Source organism: Anabrus simplex, chromosome 1 (genome assembly GCF_040414725.1).
Source record: "Anabrus simplex isolate iqAnaSimp1 chromosome 1, ASM4041472v1, whole genome shotgun sequence".
NCBI classification, from domain to species: Eukaryota; Metazoa; Arthropoda; class Insecta; order Orthoptera; family Tettigoniidae; genus Anabrus; species Anabrus simplex.
This window is the reverse complement of record NC_090265.1, coordinates 362,681,161-362,703,633: the sequence shown is the minus strand read 5'-3', so window position 1 is coordinate 362,703,633 and position 22,473 is coordinate 362,681,161. Positions and strand designations below refer to the sequence as shown.

General features: G+C 40.4%; 1 protein-coding gene across 1 annotated transcript in view; it reads right to left on the bottom strand.

Annotated features, from left to right (window-relative positions):
• LOC136866152 (uncharacterized) overlaps positions 1-11,252 on the bottom strand; it is a 63,634-nt gene extending 52,382 nt beyond the window's left edge. The window contains exon 1 of the mRNA XM_067142869.2: positions 11,062-11,252. The gene's annotated coding sequence lies outside the window, so the exon portion shown is untranslated. The remainder of the gene's footprint in view (positions 1-11,061) is intronic.
• Between the last annotated feature and the right edge of the window lie 11,221 nt (positions 11,253-22,473).

The window sequence follows — 22,473 nt, the reverse complement described above, 5'->3', positions numbered from 1 at the left end:
CGTTGGAATTCAAGAGGACAAGTTGGAGTAAATATTCATAAACCTTCACACATTACATTAATTATGGGAAACAAACTGGAACAGAATGTACCAGCATACCACATGAAACTCTTTCCTACATGAAATGTTCAAAATGCCCTCCGTTAGCATTCATACATGCATGAACCTGCCATCGCACCGAATTCCAGATGCAGGATTTCTTCATAATATTCCCTGTAGTAGTCTGTGGCCTCTAGCCATATTCCCCAACAAGTGAAGGCAGGTTCTGGAGGAAGATGAATGTCTGACAATCTTAATGGAGTTTTCACAACTACATTCTTCACAGAAGTGATAAGTTTATTCACTGTTGGAAATTCCATTCTTATTTGCTCTTCTACTCGATGTAGTCCGTGTGCCAAGAGAAGGAAAAGACACCGTAAGCCAGCAAGTGACTGGAGCCGAGCACTGTAACGTCGCTGTGTTCTTCCAAAAAATCCTTCACTTTCCTGATTTTGGATTGAAGGGTGTGGAGAAGGTGCTCTCAGAGGAATTTCAGCAGATGTCAAGGGCTGTGTAGATGTAGGAAGACCATTGATTTTTGCACTAATATATCCATAGGCTGTGTACTCTCAGTCTGGCGCAGAACGAATGGATTTCAAGTTATGTATATGTGGGGAATATGTAGTTTCTCATGTGTAGAGGCATGATTTTTTTCGCATTAACGATAAACGCGACAAAAAATATTTTGAAGCGATTTTGCGTCATCTTTATGAATCATATGTTTCTGGTTAAGAAAATATGGATATTATGTTCACGAATTAAAGCAAATTAAAGCGATAAGGCCATTTTAAAGCGAAATTCAATCATTTGGTGATAAGCGTGATATTACAGTGAAAGTGAATAACCAACGTGACATTTTGTTCCAAGATTACGTATGAAAAGAAACAAAAGAGCAAAGAAAGATTCATCAACAGGAAAGAAATATGCTATCATTAATGTTCTGGAAAATCTCTTTATGACATGGCATCAAAGAAAAGGGGTTGGCTCCAGGCTTCTTGCCAAACAAAATATTTGGAATGTTGTTCTTGTGGTGGCTGGTAATCCCACCCCAGCCTGACTCCTCACGGCATTGTGCAATCCTGTAATCCCTAATGACGTCTACAAGCAGCACAATTGACTGGTGTATTTTGGCTTCGTGGTCAGGTAAAATTAAGAAAGTGATCACAGATAGTAGCGAAGATGTGTCGCTCGACAAGTGTTTCGGTGCACAGCAGAGCTAAACAGTTTACGTGTGAAGGTTTATACGTTTCGGAAAGCAATATTTTAATGTGTAAATTTCGTAATGTTCGTATCCAGTGTGAGAAAATGATACTGTCTCAAAACATTGTTTTAAAAATAAGGAACATTCAGAACGTAAATTTAGCACTCCGACAGTGAAACGGCAGGCAACAATAGAACTCTCATTAGATATGCAAAAGAAAGCTAGTGTGAAAAAATAGAATTTATTCACGAAACAACAGCAATGCTACTCAAAGCCAACATTCCGCTAGAGAAGGCATACGACCTTGCAGCCCGGAAATGACTTCAAAAGTATGTACCAGGTATGTACAATCTATCAATTAAACTTCCACAATCAACGATCAGTGATAGTAATGAAACCTTTAATGATTAATTTTAGAATGTCATTAAAGCAAAATTAAAGCGATACGGCAATATCTATTTCGCGAAATAACGTGAAAATGAGTATCCTTCTCGCGAAATTGTTCAAAAATTAATGCGAAAAAATCATGCCCCTACTCATGTGCTAGTATATCCATATCATTTCACAATGTGACTTCTCTTCTGAGTGACAGAAGAGACAGGCACCTGTGTAATATTTAATATATGCACCACAGATGGGTGCCATTTGTAATATAAATAAAATATAACCCACACTGGACACCATTTACAATATAAATAAAATACTTGCATCACGTTTGGGCATTAATTGGAATCTTAATAAACATGAAATTAATAAAATTATTAACTGAAATACCCATAATTTGGGTGCCAGAGTTCACCCAAATGGATCCATTGAATTTTGATAGAGCATGATAATTCTCTCTCCCAGGGTGTGTACATAAAGCTGTGTATTGGTACATCTGCAGCAGGCCTTACCTAATCCTTGGAAAATTATTAAACATGTAGGTACTGCACCTAGGTTCATGTTCACCAATTACTTCTCCACTGATTCTAAATTAACTAACTATATTATGACTTGTATCAGTGCATGAGCATTTCATCAATATATAGAAATATACAATGCATACTTGAAATATTAACAACTGCTGGAAGACTCCCAACATATATTAAATAATCCTAGAACAAAAGCCGTGGGAAATGACAGCGAGGACATTGCCCGTCACTGCTTTTGTGTATCAGCACAAACTGCCGACTCTCACCATTGACACATGTATAACACTTTGATACTGTACCTCTTTATGCACTGACTCTAACACTTTGTTAAGAGATACTTTCGCTTGCACAAACACACACTGTTGATCTATACCTTGACACCAGGTCATAGATTACACTGACCTGCAAATTCAAACTTTCCGATCATTGCATGAAGTTTACATAGTGATCTTTTATATTTCAGGCATGTTGATTGCGGAACTGAAGTCAGTTTTCCCTTATCAAATTCAAAATGAAAATTTGATAAATATGCAGCACGTGCACATTCAAGATTACTATTATCACATGTAAAGAACACTTCTTATTATTTTCATCCATCTCAACACTCCTATTTTACACTGGTATACTTATGAACATAATATAAAGATATGTAGTGCATTGTATTGCCAGCCCCGTGGTGTAGGGGCAGCGTGCTTGCCTCTTACCCGGAGGCCCCGGGTTCGATTCCTGGCCAGGACAGGGATTTATACCTGGACCTGAGGGCTGGTTCGAGGTCCACTCAGCCTACGTGATTAGAATTGAGGAGCTATCTGAGGGATGTAGTGCCATGGGATTTGGTTTGGTGTATTGTGTTAACAGATCTGTAGAAAAACACAGCCAAATGGACCAAAATTTACCACGCATTAAGCCACATAATGTACTGAGAATGGTAAGTCTACGGTTTCAATTTTATAATGTCCTACCTTAGTATAAGAAACGTCTTCACCTTGCTTTTTGTGTGTGAGGAGTAGTTGGACCTTCTCTCTTTAGTAACCAGCAGTAATCTGCCAGCATGTTTTTGTTCCATTTCTCTTGATATCTGCATTCCATTTCCTGTAGATCCTGACGGAATCCTTCTCCTTGTTCTTTGCTCAGCATTCCTAGGTTCTCAGGGAAATAGTCCAGATGTGAATGTAACATGTGCACTTTCAAGCTCATTTTTCAGCCTAAATCTTGGAAAGAAATAAGCAATCTATCCACCATTTGTTTGTAGTCTGAATCCCTTGTGTTTTCAAGAAAGTTTTTGACCACATTCCGGAATGCTGTCTACGCTGATCACTCTGCAGCGCACATAATGTCTTCAAAATTAGCATCAGAAAGAAGTTTTCTGATATCTGGACCTGTGAAAATACCCTCCTTGATTTTGGAATTACTGATGCCTGGGAATCGACGACACAGGTACTGAAAGCATTCACCTTCACTGTTTAGGGCCTTAATGAACTGCTTCATAACCCCTAGTTTGATATAAAGCAGAAGTAACAGTATTTTGCTCTTCTGAACAAGAGTTTCTTGTTTTATGTTTTTTGACCCTACAATCCATTGTCTATGTGGCCATTCTTTTTGAGTTCAGTGATGTAACCTTGCTCGACTGTCCCACTCACACAGAAACCAGGGGTGCTTTGTGTAACCTCCTTGTAAACCTAACAGAATTCCTATCACTTTGGAATCATCACACACTTGCCACTTGTGTTCCTGGTACTTCAGTTTACACAACAGTATTTCGAGATTTCCATATGTTTCTTGCATAATAACTGAATGAGCAATGGGAATGGATGCAAGTTTGTTTTCACAGTGAAGAAGGACACACTTCAAACTACGCTTGGAGGCGTCAATGAAAAGTCTCCAGTCAGTAGGGTCATACTGTGGTGCTCCTAGTTTTAAGATTACATCTGGAATGTTGTTGCAGTAAACCAAGGCTCCCTCTTCATAAAAGAAGGGTGTACATTCTTGTTTGTGTTGTCTGTACCAATAGTACTTCGTCCATGGTGCCAACACGTTCCTTTCATGAAGTCTAGACCCGAGTAACACGGCAGATTCCTTTGTAAGGCCAAGATCTCGAACAAAGTCATTTAATGCACTTTGCTCGAACAGTCTCGGTTCTTTTTCAACACATTCAGGGCAGAAATCACAGTCAGAGTTAGTGCCCGCCATTTCTGCGTTAGATTCAGATGAGGGACAATCCTGTAAATGTTCTGGATGCTGTGGTACTGGTGTATCAGGGCCATGAGGAACGGGTAAAATTGCAGATCGAATATTGCTTGGATACACAATGTTACCTTTGTTGCTGCTGTTAAATCCCTTCACATTCACAGAACAGAAGTAGCGGTGAGTACTGTGGTCTGGGGGTTCTCGCCACATCATTGGAATACCGAATAGCAACGCAGTTCGCTTACCGTTCACCCATTGCCGTAACTGCTCTATACAGGTTCTACAAGTCTTATGTGGTGCCCACGGCTTGTCTTGGTCTCCAAGTTTTAAGCCAAAGTAGGCATAGTACGCCTTTCTCATGAACTAGATTATACTGCACCGCTGTCTCATCAGCACGAAACTTCCACATACATACCAGAATGTATCTCGATTGTTCTTGCAGCCACGTCGTGGCATGTTGATGAAAGTGCAATAAAAATATTAACACAATACGTCACTCACATATAGAACACTTATGTGAAACACAACTCAAACTGTCGCGGGCAAAGCACAACGAGAGAATGACGCCATTCAGCCAAAACCGTGCGTTTGTTGTACATAGTTGCCGGCTCTACACTCTGAGCATGATAATACAGGACAACGAGATGGCTGGAGGACGTCAAATTAATAAAAATAAAATAAATTAATAAAATAATGTGGAAATCTAAATTAAAGCAACACACTTCCTAACAAAGTAAGAAGTGCATTAGTGCATGTGATGAAATCAACGTAATATAGGATTTTGAGAAAATGTGATGTGATGGGGAAAAATTAACATCGGATCCTGATTCAGAATGCAGAAGTCATCCTAAAAAGCAATACAGGATGGCGGCAATGAAATCATCGCAGGACATTGTTATTGAAAGTTGCCTTGAGACATAGAACCAAGTATATCCACTAGATCAGTACACTAACACAAGAGTTGTTTGAGTATCAGCAAGTATGCTACAATACTTCTCAGTTCGTAACTTAGTAGATTAGTCAAAAATTCCATCATAAAAGTTAATAGTTCGCTGGCCGCGTCCTTCAAGCGCACATATAATACTCTCATTCCCCTATTCCATCTTGATATGTCCAGGCTAGTTTGGGCATGTATGTTCAGTAGTAGTAGTAGTAGTAGTATAATACTACATCTTCATTATAGACTGTTAAGCCTTTCAGCGTTCAGTCTGAAAGCCTCTGTGAATTTACTAACTACTGCCACAGTCTTCTATTTGTAACTAGTTCTGTGTCCTTGTTTAGTTCTATACCTCTTATCTTTAAATTGTTAAAAGCTGAGTCTAACCATAGTTGTCTTTGTCTTCCCCTACTCCTCCATAACTGAGTTTATTATTCTCCTAGGTAATCTATCCTCCTCCATTCACCTCACGTGACTCCACCAGCGAGTCAGGTTTATGAACACTGCTTCATCTATCGAGTTCATTCCTAACTTATCCTTTTTTTACCTCCTCATTTTGATTATCCTCCTGCATTGTTCTCACCAGTTTGTACCAGCAATCATTCTCACTACGTTCATGTCTGTTACTTCGAACTTATGACTAATATATCCTGAGTCCATCCAGCTTTCACTCCCATACAGCAAAGTTGGTCTGAAAACAAACCGATATAAAGATAATTTTGTCCGGGAACTGACTTGCTTCTTACAGCATACTGTTGATCGTGACTGCGAGTTCACTGCATTAGCTTTGCTGCACCTTGATTCAATCTCACTTACTAGACTACCATCCTGGAAGAACACACATCCTAAGTACTTGAAATAATAATAATGCTATTGGCTTCTAACTAGTTTTACTGATTTCGGAGACGCCAAGGTGCCTTTAGTCCTGCAGAATTCTTTTACATGCCAGTAAATCTACCAACACGAAGCTGACGTATTTGAACACCTTCAAATACCATCGGACTGAGCCAGCATCAAACCTGCCAAGCTGAAGTCAGAAGGCCAGCGTCTCAACCATCTGAACTACTCAGCCTGGCTACATACTTGAAATTGTCTACCTGTTCTAGCTTTGTATCCCCGATCTAACATTCAATTCTCTTGGATTTCTGCGAAGATATTAGACTGCAGGTTTACAACACAATCTGCCCGAAGCCCAAGCTGTCAGCAGAGGTCAAACTGGTTACTATATTTTCTCCTAACTGAATCCTTCTCTACTACTTTAATACCTTTGAGCAGACGGTCCATGTAAACTACGAACAACAAAAGTGAAAAATTAGAGCCTTGTGTATTCCCTGTAGGTACCTTGAACCAAGAACTCCTTCTACCATCAATTCTCACTCTAGCAGTATGTTCCAAGCTGTCAGTGGAGAGATGGCATGGAATGATATTGGTAGACACACAAGCTCAATTGGAGCTTTTAAAGGTAGGAATGATCATAAAATGAAAAGTTCAAATTCAAGAGGACAAAGTGGGGCAGATATTCATGTTTAGAATTACAGATTGGAATAATTTATCAAGGGAAATGTTCTTAAATTTCAAAGTTCTTTGAAATCATTTAAGAAAGGACTAGGCAAACAATTGAAGGGTTTCTGGGAAAGGCAAACTATGTCAAAAATATGAAATGTTCAGGAGAAACAATAAACTGTCTAAATATGAATCTGTGTTACAATGAAACCAGGCAAACTTATCATACATTTGTTCATAACAAATGTTGAAGTTTTTGATGTTGAACGTTTAAAATTTCCTCTTAAAAATTGTTGTCATGAAAAATACATAATATTCCTTACATTCATTTTTAATGCAACAGAAATTTTTCCTACACATGTATATTTAAGTCTTCCATTCTTCCATCACATGGTATTGAAAACAGATTAAAATAACGTAGTAATGTTATGGTTCACTAGAACATTTTCACTTGGTGTGTCCATCACTGTTGTCATCTTCTTCTACATCAGTAATACATTCTGTGCTCTCTTCCAGCTGTGTGAAGAACAGCCTACCTTCTGGTTTCTGAAGGAATGCACGCAATCATTTTAAGTCCTGTAACTTTGCTGGTGGAAGCGGAATGGGATCTCCACACAATGGGGTTAATTCTACACTGGGAGGAAGGATGGTTTTGCTGCAAACGTTACACTTATCACAACGGCCAGGGTATATATCACATTTCAAAACAAATGGGCAATCTACATCTGCTATTTCCATCAAGTGAAGATTTTTTAGAGTAAGGGACAATCTTAGTGTTTTTAAAAAATAAGGAGCTACTGCAAGTTTAAAATTTTTTAAAAAGTAAGGAGCTACTGCAAGTTTTAAATCATAAAGCATGTCCTGTGTCACGACATCAAATGGCAATGATCTGCTGCACCAGCTACTTATCATTTCACTCCAGCAAAAACGGAAATGCCGTATGACTTTTAGTGCTGGGAGTGTCCGAGGACAAGTTCAGCTCGCCAGGTGCAGGTCTTCTGGTTTAACTCCCATAGGCAACCTGCATATCATAATGAGGATGAAGATGTCACATACAACCAGCCCCTGTGCCAGCGAAATTAACCAATGATGGTTAAAATTCCTGACCCTGCCGGGAATCGAACCCGGGACCCCTGTGACCAAAGGTCAGTACGCTAACCATTTAGCCATGTAGCCGGACAATTAATTCCAGTCATTTGGTACTTCTGGCAAAGCAGTTCCATTTTTTCTTCTCAATCAATGCAAAGTCAATAACAACTGATAGCCCAAACACAAGATGGCAGAAAATGTTATGGCTTGCAAGCAAAAACAACCAATATCTTTTGACTATCGTTATTCTTACTAGAAACCTAACTGACATTGGTCATTTTTACAGAAGTACCAATTTTCCATGCCTCTGTAACTTGGTGACTGGCTGATTTTGCAGAATATGCGATGTACTCATACATAAAAAGATGAGCATCCTGTGACTGTATTCCCATTCTACTAGTATCTCATTTTTGGTATTTTTGACACTGGTTGCTTTTTAAACAGAAACCCTTCAATTGTCATCTGAGTTGCAGCTCTAAATGCAGATCAATGGCAACAGATTGATTGATTGATTGATTGACTGATTGAATGATTGATTGACTAATTGATTTTGATTGACTGATTGACTGATTCATTTAAAACTTCAGCCTTCAACAGGCATGGTTACAAGAATGGCTTAACAGAAAAACTCCACACCTTAATTTTAATGTCAGTAAGAAAACTTTTTTTTTTTGCTAGTTGCTTTCCGTCGCACCGACACACATAGGTCTTATGGCGACGATGGGACAGGAAAGGGCTAGGAGTGAGAAGGAAGCGGCCATGGCCTTAATGAAGGTACAGCCCCAGCATTTGCCTCGTGTGAAAATGGGAAACCACGGAAAATCATCTTCAGGGCGGCCGACAGTGGGATTCGAACCTACTATCTCCTGAATACTGGATACTGGCCGCACTTAAGCGACTGCAGCTATCAAGCTCGGTAGTAAGAAAACCATGGGAACTAGATCCTCCTCATAGAATGTGGTCAACACTCAATAGAATCCACACAAACCATGGCAGCCATGCTGACAAAAAAAATTGAAGCACCCAGAAGTAATGGTTGGATGTCAATGTAACTTTGTACGTGTACACATCAGTGGCGGGTATGTAAATTATTCAAGTTGCAATTCTCTGTGACAGGTAGAACAGCCACCAGAGTGCATTAGTGTTGTTCGTGTTTAGTGTTGTTACCAGGCCTGGTAGGGTATATAAGGGGCGTGAACAGCATCAGATGTTGAGTGATCACTGTGAAGGACACGGAGATGCCGTGTACTCATGTGAAACAGTGTTATCAGCACCTGACAGAGTTTGAAAGGGCCTCATTGTGGGTCTCCATTTGGCCGGCTGGTCAAATTGTGCAATATCCAGATTTGTGGGGCATTCAGATATGACAGTGGCCTGATTTTAGACTGCATGGGAACGTGACGGCAGGCATACCTCTCATCAAGGTGACAACATCTAACCACCACAAGGGAGGATTGCCTTACTGTGCACCACGCGCATCATAACCCCTTCACATATGGGCCTGCCATCTGAAAACATGTAATGGACTTCCTGCAACATTCTTCGTCATCCTGCTCCATTCGCGTAGGCTACCATTAACACCACAACACAAATAGCTGCGTTTAGAGTGGTGCCATGACCTGAAGCATGGACTGTTGATGAATGGTGTCGCATTGTATTCAGCGATGAATCACGGTTCTGCACTACCCCCGGATGGCCATCGCCTGTGAGTATGGCGGCAACCTGGGAAGAGGTCCCATTCTTCCAATGTTGTGGAGAGGCACAGCAGTGTTACTCCTGGCATCATGGTGTGGGGAACCATCAGGTATGACTTCAGGTCACAGCTGGTAGTGATTGAGGGAACTCTGATGGCACAACGGTATGTCACAGACATCCTGTATCCTCATATGTTACCTCTCATGCAACAGTATCCTGGTGCCATTTTTCAACAGAACAATGCTCGTCCACACACGGTATGTGTCTCTATGAACTGTCTGCATGATGCTGAGGTACTCATGTGGCCAGCAAGATCCCCAGATCTGTCCCCGATAGAATGTGTGGGACCAGCTCCGATGTCAACTCCATCCTAATGCCAATATCCAGGATATCAAAGACCAGTTACAACAGTTGTGGGCCAGCTTGCTTCAGGAGAGAATACAATGGCTTTATGACAACCTTCCCAACCAAATAAGTGCATGCATCCAGGCCAGACGGGGTACAACATCTTACTGATAAGTGGGCTCATGCTGCTAAGTTCTTTGTAAATTTGACACGATTTTGTAATATCTGAAATAACATCACATACCCTCTCTACACGTGAAGTCAGGCAGTGTACTTCAGAATTAGGGAAAGGTGCCTTCTGCACAGTTTAGTTGCAGCTACCCAAGGCAGACAGCCCAAGATATTGTTGATGAGTACCCTCTGAACTCCTACGGAGGAAACTTCTTGGACACTACACCATGTGCAATAGATTGTATAAATAGGTTAACTGTACAATTGCAGAATTTTTAAAAGTTCAGATGGTTTTCTTATGTAATAGTGTTGTATAATAATAATTTTTAAATAATAATAATAATAATAATAATAATAATAATAATAATAATAATAATAATAATAATAATAATAATAATAATCTTTCTTTCTTAATCCATTTACCCTCCAGGGTTGATTTTTCCCTCAGACTCGGTGAGGGATCCCACCTCCTAGCTCAAGGGCAGTGTCCTGGAACGTGAGACGTTGGGTTGGCGTGATACAACTGGGAAGGAGGACTAGTACCTTGCCCAGGCAGCCTCACCTGCTATGCTGAACAGCGGCCTTGTGGGGGGATGGGAAAGAAGAGGCCATGGTCTTAAGTTAGGTATCATCCCAGCATTTTCCTGGAGAAGTGGGAAACCACGGAAAACCACTTCGAAGATGGCTGAGGTGGGAATCGAACCCTCCTATACTCAGTTAACCTCCCGAGGCTGAGGGGACCCCATTCCAGCCCTCCTACCACTTTTCAAATTACGTGGCAGAACCGGGAATCGAACCCGGGCCTCCGGGGAAGCTAATAGCATTACACCACAGAGGAGGACTTATTATTATTATTATTATTATGCAACTTTCATTCAGTTTTCACTAATCTGATTGAAATTATGTATAATTTTCACAAAGCTTTCAAGTCTCTGTTTAGCAAATAAAGCAACAACAAAAAAATCAACACAAAACGTTACCGTATATCTTAATATCTTGCCTTCCTGTGTTCAGTGATAGGTCTACCTTTAAAAACGCAAACCTTCAGGCATACCACATTGGCAGAGAGACAATACAGGCTACATCATGTGGATTTCAGTACCAATAATTCAACTTTTAGTAACATGGACTCTGTGAAACAGCAACTAAAGAAAATGTACGTACATTATGACATTTCTTGATGTCGCTTTGTTTACACTCGTTGGAATTTGCGTTGTCATGACAACGTACGCCATGATACCCAATGCCAAGTAAAGGTTATGACATACGTTGGATAAGAATGCCATAAATTCAAGTTGTTTTGATCAAGTATTAATAACATGTATCTAAACTTATTCAAATTAAGGATATTTTTTATGAAACAGTTCTTGAAAAGTAAGACTGAATAGTCCGTTACGTTCGATGTCATGACCGATGCAGTGAACTATGGCTTTGCTGCATCCTTAGCTGACATCTGTATGTCATACGCTGAACTTAACTGACGACTGGGATATCACGTGACATTGAAGAGTTTGGAGGAAAGTTCATTGCTGTAACGGGAACATTTTCTTGTGATTCGCGTAAAAAAATGGGGAAAACAATCATTCGAAGATGAATTTTACTGCAGACAATGACTTGAAAACGTGAAAGGGGCCGGCCATGGACGTTCTTGGGGAGGATCAAGCTCTACAGGCCGTCCTAGGTGAGTTTGAATGGTAACACCTACCTTCGGTAGGCGGTGTTGACAGAGTAGCAGATCCGTAAGCATAGCAAAACCGAAAGTGATGGTGAATGTTTATGTTTACGTGACTGGTTCTTCGGCTGCATGCGAAAACATATTAAGACATTGTCACCTCCTGTGTAGTCGTGCTTTAATTATAATATTGCTTTTACAATAAGAGAAAATATTTATATACATATCTACATAACGAATGCAGGAAACAGGGACAGACTTTTTCATGAGCAACAAACTGCATGGTGACCTTGGCAACCTGTAATGTAATATCCGCAAAGGTCTATCAATTTATATGTAAGTTCGTGCGGTCGTAGTGTGTTCCGTCTTATATCTTTCACCAACCATACTCGTGCCGTGTGGTTTGACATTTGACGTTTCTGCGAGCATCGCGCGCCCGTTTATGTGCATTCCTCTTGTGATGAAGGTGAAGCATGCCCTCGCTCTTAAATGAAATACAGTGAATATTAATACATAATAACTTATTGACATTCTCCCTCCCCCTCATTATTGCCTATTATGCAATACGCAAGATTGATAGTACCTTATGACACCACCTTGTCATGAATTCACCGAACTTGAGGAATGTAATTGTTCAGATTTTTATATTCCCTGAAGAGTATAATTATTTTGACTCATTCAGAATATACATTTATCGGAATCGTATAGGATCCTTACAAACGAATGAATTCGTACACTTTCACTTCTGGTCGGGCCCGCACATATTGTTAATGCTTGTGGATACAGGGTGAGGGGCGTGGTTATTTTTGCTCAGATCCTGTTTGCTTCCCTACGTCATTGTTCTATATTACCTATACTGACAGCGTTAACAGACTGCTTGCAGGCTCTTTCTAGTTTATATTATGTGATTATCTGTATAACTAGCTGCACATTATTTTATACAGTATGTGGGCGTCTTGGAGGTGCCGGCTTTAATATCATATTGGCTCAGGTTGACGGCCTTTTTATTTGTATTTTTCATTATGTTAACATTTTACATAGAAATAATATCAAACCAACTGGATTAAAAATACATCGTTCGTTGACGCTGTAAAGTTCTTTTTAAAGATGAGAAATTTTACTAAATAAGATTAACATGTACCGGCAAGTGATTTCTTGACGCACGGTCGCTGCTGCTTTGGAATTACTCAGGTTAAAGTTAATGTATTTAGCAAGAGATGATTGCAAGTTGCCGAGATAGTAGAGAGACTAATGTTGAGGCTTCCCTAAAATGCATTGTAACTTAAATCGATTTTAGTTTTCAAGGTTTCGGGCTCTAGTAAGCGTTGTCCGTTATAGGTAGATCGAAGTGGAAGTGGAATCTCTAATGTGATTTTATTTAATTGAGACCTTTCTACAACATATTGTACTTAGTTTTTATATTGTGATCGATAAAAGCCCAAGTGTTCGAAGATAAAGGAAATACTTTACTATATATTTACTAACATGAACATCTCGATTTGGGTTACGGTAACGACGCGATGTTGTTGACGTATTATATTTAGATAATATTTTTAGTAAATGCAGGTGTCACGTCGCAATAAGACCTAAGTATCTGTGTCGGTGCGACATAAAGCAAAAAAAAAAAAAAAAAAAAAAAGGTGCATGATAGCCGAGGAACATAGTCACCGGTTTCTCTCCAAGGCAGCATGATTCGAATCTGGGCCAGTGCATGTGGAATTTTTAAAATGAAAAGTCACGCCCACGTGGTTCGGATTCCACGTAAAATTGGAGGTGCTGTGCTATGATCACGATCGCTGTAACTTTTACGTGAACTTACAAACTAACGCGTTAAGTGCGGCCAGTATCCAGTAATCGGGAGATAGTGGATTCGAACCCCACTGTCGGCAGCCCTGAAGATGGTTTTCCGTGGTTTCCCATTTTCACATCAGGCAAATGCTGGGGCTGTACCTTAATTAAGGCCACGGCCGCTTCCTTCCCATTCCTAGGCCTTTCCTCTCCCATTGTCGCCAAACGACCTATCTGTGTCGGTGCGACGTAAAGCCAAAAAAAAAAAAAAAAGAAAAAAAAACTAACGCCTGTAGTAAGTTTGTAAAGAATTGAATTACTTGTATGAAATACTGTAAATAAATATGGACGTGAGACGGTGATGATCGTACCCTCGAGAACGCCATAATAAATATAGACGTGAGACGGTGATGATCGTATCCTCGAGAACGCCATTTTTGGATTATGTGATATTTGTCAAAATAGAATAGTGAACAAATACAATATTGTCTGTTTACGAGATGGATGGAAGTTAGAATTCATGATGCAGATAACTGATTGAAGCCATCTAACGTCATACGAATGGATAATAATTTATTATGCAATAAAATAGTAGAAATATATATTATGTCGTCACTACGTATAAACAAAAACAGATTTTTACACTGGGCATCAGTTAATACCTGTTGTAACTAACGTCCCATGACGTGTCTCGCAATCAAATTTAATTAGTTACCGGGTCATTTCGACCTTCGGTGACAATTCTTAACAGTATGGACTCCTAGTAGAATGTTCTGCAGCACCTTTCTCTATCACACCCAGGAATAATTACAATAAACATCAAAATAATACAGAATAACTAAAACGATTATACTGGTTACATTCTAGACTTCTTTATAACGTTTTAGAAAGAGTTTCAGCTGCCTGTGAAAAGCGTCGATAAAATTGTCATTGCTGCGATTCGAAGATCTGTGAAAATACTCCGATCTCATTTATACTGACCTGCTTGATTTCATGATACAAACATATAATTTTTCCCCCTTAAAAGATGTTTCTATACATGTAACGTTTGTTTGTCAACCCGTTCATGCGGGAAGTTGTTGACATCGTCAACACATTACTTTTTAATTTGGAACTGAAGACGACGTTGTCCTAGACCCTGACAAAAATCAACAGAAATAATGTACTTCAGTAGGGGAAGTTGTCTTCTGGACGATTCAGTCCAGATGTAGAATCTATGTTACAAAACTAGAATCTCTCCCTCTCCTCCCCTTCCTATGTTAAAACAACATTCGCCATCATATTCCCACGTTATCACTTAGAGCATCGTGGTTCTTCATCGCTCGATACACTATAAATGTAGTTACACTCCTTTGTCAAATTGCTAGACTTCTACATTTTTATTGGTTTATGCAGATGATCCTCACAATATGGATTAAAATGAACATGTACTATTGATAAAATTCTGCCCATCGATTATTTTTTCTTACACAATTTGGCAACTCTGTATAGTGGAGAATCCTGTATATGAATAATCGTTGGGTACGATTTCCAACGTACCACCACAGCTGACTTCAGTAGCCCATTTGACACCATAGAATTCAAACTATGATAAAGATGGAATTACTAAATTTCGATCCAGCTGCGCTAACGTTTTTCAGTTCTTATTTGAGTGACTGTCAACAGCGGGTAACAGTAAACGACAAGGCCTCTGAACGGAAAATGAAAGTGGTGCCCCACAGGGCAGTATTATTGGCCCTTTGCTTTTCTGTATTTATATTATTTATGTTAATGACGTAGGCCTACCACCTGTGATAGGAAACAACGCACACCACCCAAGACCGACTCCAATACTCAGACTGTAATTAAAAAAAAAAAAACGTGGTGGCCGAAGTAGCCGGACTGCTGGTATAGGCTAAAACGGAATTATAATGTACATATTATACAAGTGACGGTAATTTAACATGATAATTGTAATATAAGGAAGAATCACCGTTGCACGTATGAAAACTTTTCGCGAACAACTACCCATCACATATAATCAACTAGAATCACATATATTCTACTAGAATAAATGGACAATCCCCACAGTAAAAGAGAACAACAAGCTGATTATTTAGAAATTTCACTCAGTCATATAACAACGTTTTCTCTTAGGTTTCACTTCACTGGATAGATGGAAATACATGATAAAACTGTTAAAATGTTATTTATAACATGATTTTGAATGTTTAAAAATAAATTAAGGTGCGAAATTCATCAATTTATTCACTCTCATGAGAACTATAATGCATAACTTGTTGCCTTACTTTCGAAATGGTGGGCAATTTCTAATGTTCAGCGCCCAATGAAAGGAAGGTACATTCGAAGTTATTATGCTAACCCAGTTAACGGCCCTAGTGATGCTAAGCTTTTCTTTCTGGAAGCTTAAAACATATGCTGACATATGACATAGCAGCACCTCACACAGTGATGGTAAACTTAGTAATGAAACGTTCAGACACTAAGTTATAATAGGTCTTCATACATTGAGGGACCTGAGTGCAAAAACTCTATTGACTCTAACCATTGATGCCTTTAATCTACATGGACTAGCTTAAGTTTGGTGTAGTCTGCTTGATAACATAACCGCAGCATGAATCGGAAGATCTTGGTACTGTAAAACCCAGCTAATCCCTCCAAGTCACAATTTTTTCCGTGTAAATGTGTACAGTTATGAATTAAGTTATTATTTAAAAGATAAAGTTTTATCAAAATAATTGACAAGACAGCTCACCAAATTTTCCAGATTGCTCCATCTGTCACTTATAGGTATTGTTACACTCCAAGATCCAGCCAAACTTTTCCACAGGCAAGCACAGATTCGTGTAAAATACACTTGCATCTAAATCACTCGGCACTTTGTAGCACATAGTTACTGACGGAACATCACCATATCAAGTATCATCTATCTGATTGAATATTATTTTCGAGAAATGCGGATAGGTTTACCATTTATAATCAGAAAAAAGTCTTCTCTAATCTCAGACTTATTTTCAAAATGATGAACGGGCCAGGCTGAGTGGCTCAGACGGTTGAGGCGCTGGCCTTCTGACCCCACCTTGGCAGGTTCGATTCTGGCTCAGTCCGATGGCATTTGAAGGTGCTCAAACACGTCAGCCTCGTGTCGGTAGATTTACTGGCACGTGAAGGAACTCCTGAGGGTGGCACGTGAAGGAACTCCTGAGGGACCAAATTCCAGCACCTCGGCGTCTCCGAAAACCGTAAGAGTAGTTAGTGGGACGTTAAGCAAATTACATTAAAATGATGTACGCACACTACTGTTTTGTCATCGACTTTAAAACAGTCACGATATATATTCCTAATCCGCTTCTCTCTTAATGTTTTATTCTTTAGAAAACTTAGGAATAGTTGTATGGAAGGAATTGCCGTAGTCGGACCTAAACCCGGTTCACAACTCGATCAAAACATTCTCTCATTACTGCATATACCGGTAATTACAGATCCTAAGTGTCCATTGACTCAAATAAAATACATTCGTACACTTATATTCTACAAAGAAACTAATATTTATCATCAACTTTCATGAAATTACACCGACCGCAGGCGAAAACAACAAATCCACGTTTCCGGCATGCCTGGCTACTCGATTCGCCTCTTGGAACGATCGAAAGTAGCATTAAGTTCTACCGAGCGAGTTGGCCGTGCGGTTAGGGACGCGCAGTCGTGAGCTTGTTTTCGGGAGATAGTGGGTTCGAACCCCGCTGTCTACATCCCTGAAGATGGTTTTCCGTGGTTTCCCATTTTAACATCAGGTAAATTTTCACACCAAGGCCGCTTCCTTCCTACTCTTACCCCTGGCCTATCCCATCGTCACTCTCTAAGACCTATCTGCGTCGGTATGGCGTAAAGCCAATTGTAAAAAAAAAAAGCGTCAATTCTAAGGATTGGATTCGGTCATCCACTTCCTCTATGCCGACGATCTTTAAATATATCAATACTGCTAGACTTCAGAGACTTCAGACTTACGTGAAACAATAGAAGATATTAACAGTACCTCTGACGACTCAGTGTAGACGCACAACGGAATTCTCTTATTCTAAACGCGACAAAGACTTTGGCAATCATATCAGGATTACGAAAATTACTGAGCTGCTAAAACAATAGAACAATTCCACGTATCCTGCTGAATGGTAACACTATTCTCTATAGTAAAAGGGTTGGAAATCTTAGCATCAATGTAAATGAAACACTTGATTGATCGGATCACACAAAAGCAACACTTTGTGTGTATGGCCGTTAAGTTTGCCGACAAGAGTGTGGGTGATTCGAGCAGAGCGCAACATTGAGTCCATACAGACTACCTAATTAATTTCAATCCGTATAACTTTTTCAATAGTGGTTAGTGTGATTCGTTGTCATCCCCGGAGGCCCGAGTTCGATTCCCGACTCTGCCACGAAATTTGAAATGTGGCACGAGTACTGGAACGGGGTCCACTCAGCTTCGGGCGGTCGACAGAGTACAGGGGTTCGATTCCCACCTCAGCCATCCTCGAAGTTGTTTTCCGTCGTTTCCCACTTCTTCTCCAGGTAAATAGGCAACCGGTATGGTTCCTAACTGAAGTCCACAGCCGCTTCCTTCCCTCTTCTTTGCATATACCTTCCAATGCTTCCATCCCCCACAAGGCCCCTAATCAGCATAGCAGGTGAGGCCGCCTGGGCGAAGTAATGATCTTCCTCCCCAGTTGTATCCCCAACCAAATATCTCACGCTCCAGGACATTATCATTGAGGAGGTAGATATGGGATCCCTCGCTGAGTCCGTGAAACAAACCAACCCTCTGGGGTAAATTGATCAAATAAATAGTCAAATAACTTTTTTCAACCATCGGAAGCGCATAATCTGAAACAGGAAACAGTTGAGCGCTTATTCATCTACCTCAGTAAATCATTTAGTCTGAGCGTTTGTGGGCAACTGCATACTTCCGACTTCCCTCCCGGAGGGAAGTCTGTGCAGGTAAGTATCCCAGAAATCTGCGCGTGCATGGGGCACTTTTAAGAGAGGGCCTAGAGCGTTAACTTCGCCACTGAGCAAGGCACTAATGTTATTCGACTCCCGATCAGTTGAAATTATTTTGCGAAGTGTTTTTCGAATAATACAGTACAGCTAATAATAATAGTAATAATAATAACTTTACGTCCTACTAACTACTTTTACGGTTTTCGGAGACGCCAAGGTGCCGGAATTTAGTTCAGCAGGAGTTCTTTTACTTGCCCGTAAATCTACCGACACGAGGCTGACGTTTTTGAGCACCTTCAAATACCACTGGACTGAGCCAGGATCGAACCTGCCAAGTTGGGGTCAGAAGGCCAGCACCTCAACCGTCTGAGCCACTCAGCCCGGCAAGTGATTTTACGTCGTACCACGTTATTCTGGTAAAATTACTAACGGCTGAAACTTTTCATTTCTTATTTCGTCTAGGTTGTACGGACTTATAGACCTGCGTGTGTGATTCTGGGAATCATTGAGTAAACACTGAACATTTTTGAGGGGGGGTGGGGTTAAGGAGGAGATTGTTCTGAAATATAGAAAAACTGAATGCTATTTGCAAACATCTGTATAGATGGATCAATGATACCGAGCGAGTTAGCTACGTGGTTTGCATCACGTAAGTGTGAGCTTACAGTCGGGAGATTGTTAGTTCGGAACCCTCTGCCGACAGCTCTAAAGATGGTTTTCCGTGGTTTCCACATTTTCACTTCTCCTTAACCTGTTTACCCCCCAGGGTTGGTTTTTTCCTCGGACTCAGCGAGGGATCCCACCTCTACCGCATCAAGGGCAGTGTCCTGGAGCGTGAGCCTTTGGGTAGGGGGATACAACTGGGGAGAATGACTAGTACCTCGGCCAAGCGGCCTCACCTGCTGTGCTGAACAGAAGCGTTGTCGAGGGATGGGAAGATTGGAAGGGATAGACAGGAAGAGGGAAGGAAGTGGGCGTGGCCTAAAGTTAGGTACCATCCCGGCATTTGCCTGGAGGAGAAGTGGGAAACCACGGAAAACCACTTCGAGGAAGGCTGAGGAGGGAATCGAACTCCCCTCTACTCAGTTGACCTCCCGAGGCTGAGTGGACCTCGTTCCAGCCCTCGTACTACTTTTCAAATTTGGTGGCAGAGCCGGAAATCGAACCCGGGCCTCTGGGGGTGGCAACTAATCACACTAACCACTACACCACAGAGGCGGACCCACATTTTCACACTAGGAAAATGCTGGGGCTGTATTTAGACTCATGCCGTGGTCGCTTCCTTCCCAGTCCTAGTCGTGTCCTATGCTGTCGTCGCCTTAAGATCTGTGTTGGTGCGACGTAAAACAAATAGCAAATAAAGATAAAGAACATTGTAAATATTTATTATTGAATAACATGTACTAACTTTGGGAATAATAATAATAATAATAATAATAATAATAATAATAATAATAATAATAATAATAATACCACTAACTACTTTTACTATTTTTGGAGACGCTGAGATGTAGGAATGTTGTCACTCAGGAGTTCTTTTACGTGTCAGTAAATCTTTCGTCATGAGGCTGGCGTTTTTGAGCACTTTCGAATACCCGGACTGAGTCAGGAAGACACCCACCAATTTCGGCTCAGGTGACGAGTGTTTTACAGTCTCAACCACTCATCCGGGCGTACTTAATTCTCTTTTGTGGGTAGAGACGGTTTTTTGCATGATAAATAAGCTGAGGATATTTCCTAAAATGCCTGTTTGTTCCTGTAATTTTGTTAAACGTGTAGAGTAGTTACGAATCCGTCCTAAGTCAAATTATGAGGAACAGAAGGCATTTTTAGTGCCTATAAAGCCTGTTTTGATCGTTAGCGCCTATTTTGCGATACATTCCTATTATAACGCCTAAAACGTTATTTGTTTCGATATACCTCGTTGGTTGAAAGATAGTATAGGCCAAACACTTCTTGTAAGGATGAGAGGACATTTTCTCGATTTAGGAATAAATCCTGGATTAAACGAGGTATACAACAGAAAACCTTGAAAATTACGCAGTCCACTATAACGTAGCTGGAGAATAAGTTATTTCATTATAGTTGCCTTTCTACAGAATTGAGATCAGTGACAAATTGGCTCTTCAAATACAGTAAAACTCTTATTTAGCATTGTTCAGGAGATAATTAAAATTTTAAATAGTTAAGTAGTTAATCCGCCTCTGTGGTGTAGTGGTCAGTGTGGTTAGCTGCCACTCGCGGAGGCTCGGGTTCGATTCCCGGCTGTGCCACGAAATTTGAAACGTGGTACGAGGGCTGGAACGGGGTCCACTCAGCCTCAGGAGGTCAACTGAGTAGAGGGGGGTTTCGATTCCTACCTGAGCCATCCTCGAAGTGGTTTTCCATGGTTTCCCACTTCTTCTCCAGGCAAACGCCACGATGGTACCTAACTTAAGTCCACAGCCGCTTCCTTCCTTGTCTATCCCATCCAATCTTCCCCTTCCCCTATAAGGTCCCTGTTTAGCATAGCAGTTGAGGCCGCCTGGGCTAAAGACTGGTCCCCCTCCCCAGTTGAATCCCCCGACGTAAAGTCTCACGCTCCAGGACACTGCCCTTGAGGCGGTAGAGGTGGGATCCCTCGCTGAGTCCGAGGGAAAAGCTAACCCTGGGGGGTAAACAGATTAAGAAAGAAAGAAAGAAAGAAAGAAAGAAAGAAAGAATATTGATTAGTAATAAGAACATTATCCTGTATCTAAGGTTTCACATTCCTAATCTATATATAGACCATAAAATAAGAGTTTTGTCTGTACAATGCTCATAATTTGAAAAGAATGGTATTTATGTATCGGTCATGTCAACAGTAACAAGGAAATGCAATTTTTTACTTTTCCATAACTTCTGTCTGTCTGTCTGTCTGTCTGTCTGTCTGTCTGTCTGTCTGTCTGTCTGTCTGTCTGTCTGTCTGTCTGTCTGTCTGTCTGTCTGTCTGTCTGTCTGTATGTACACGTATCACTAGAAAACGGGTGAAGAGAATTTAGTAAAAATCGGTATGCAAAGTCGGGGAATAAGTCGCTACAATTTAGGCTATAAATAATTGTATTCACGCTGATTGAAATGGTAGTTTAGGGGAAGGCCTGAAATTTAATTCTCAGATATTTATGTTATTAGTGGTGATATCTTAATGAAAATTGGTATGCAAAGTCGAGGAATAAGTCGCTATAATCTAGGCTATAAATAATTTTATTCACGCTGAGTGAAATGGTAGTTTAGGGGAAGGCCAAAAATATTATTCTAAATATTCACGTTATTAGTGGTCGTACCCCATTGAAAATTTGTATGCAAAGTCGGAGAACGAGCCACTAAAATCTAGGCTATACATCATTTTATTCACGCTGAGTGAAATGGTACTTTGGGGGAAGGCCTAAAATGTATTTCTCAAATATTTGTATTATTAGTGGTCGTGTCGATAAATACTACATAACGAAAGTCATATAGAATTAAATTTCCGACCATTTATGTCTTATACATTTTTACCGTACCGGCTATGATAACACAGATATTCATGAATTTGTATTTTTGTTGCTAAGTCCATATCAACGCCGAGCCACGAGAAAATGAGTTAACAGAATTTAATGAAAATCGGTATATAGAGACGGCGAATAATAAACTACAGCCTAAGCTATAAACACTTTTATTCAAACTGGATTAAATTGTAGTTTAGGGGAAGGCGCCTAAAATTTATAAATACGTATGTTATTGGTCCTGTCGAAAAGTACTACATAACAAATGTTAAAGAGAGTACAATATTCGACCATGAATATTTTATTCAGTTTTACCGTGCCGACTATGATAGGAGTGGTATTTCAGAGTCGGAAGAAAACGAAATGACCGGGCGAGTTGGCCGTGCGCGTAGAGGCGCGCTCCTGTGAGTTTGCATCCGGGATATGGTAGG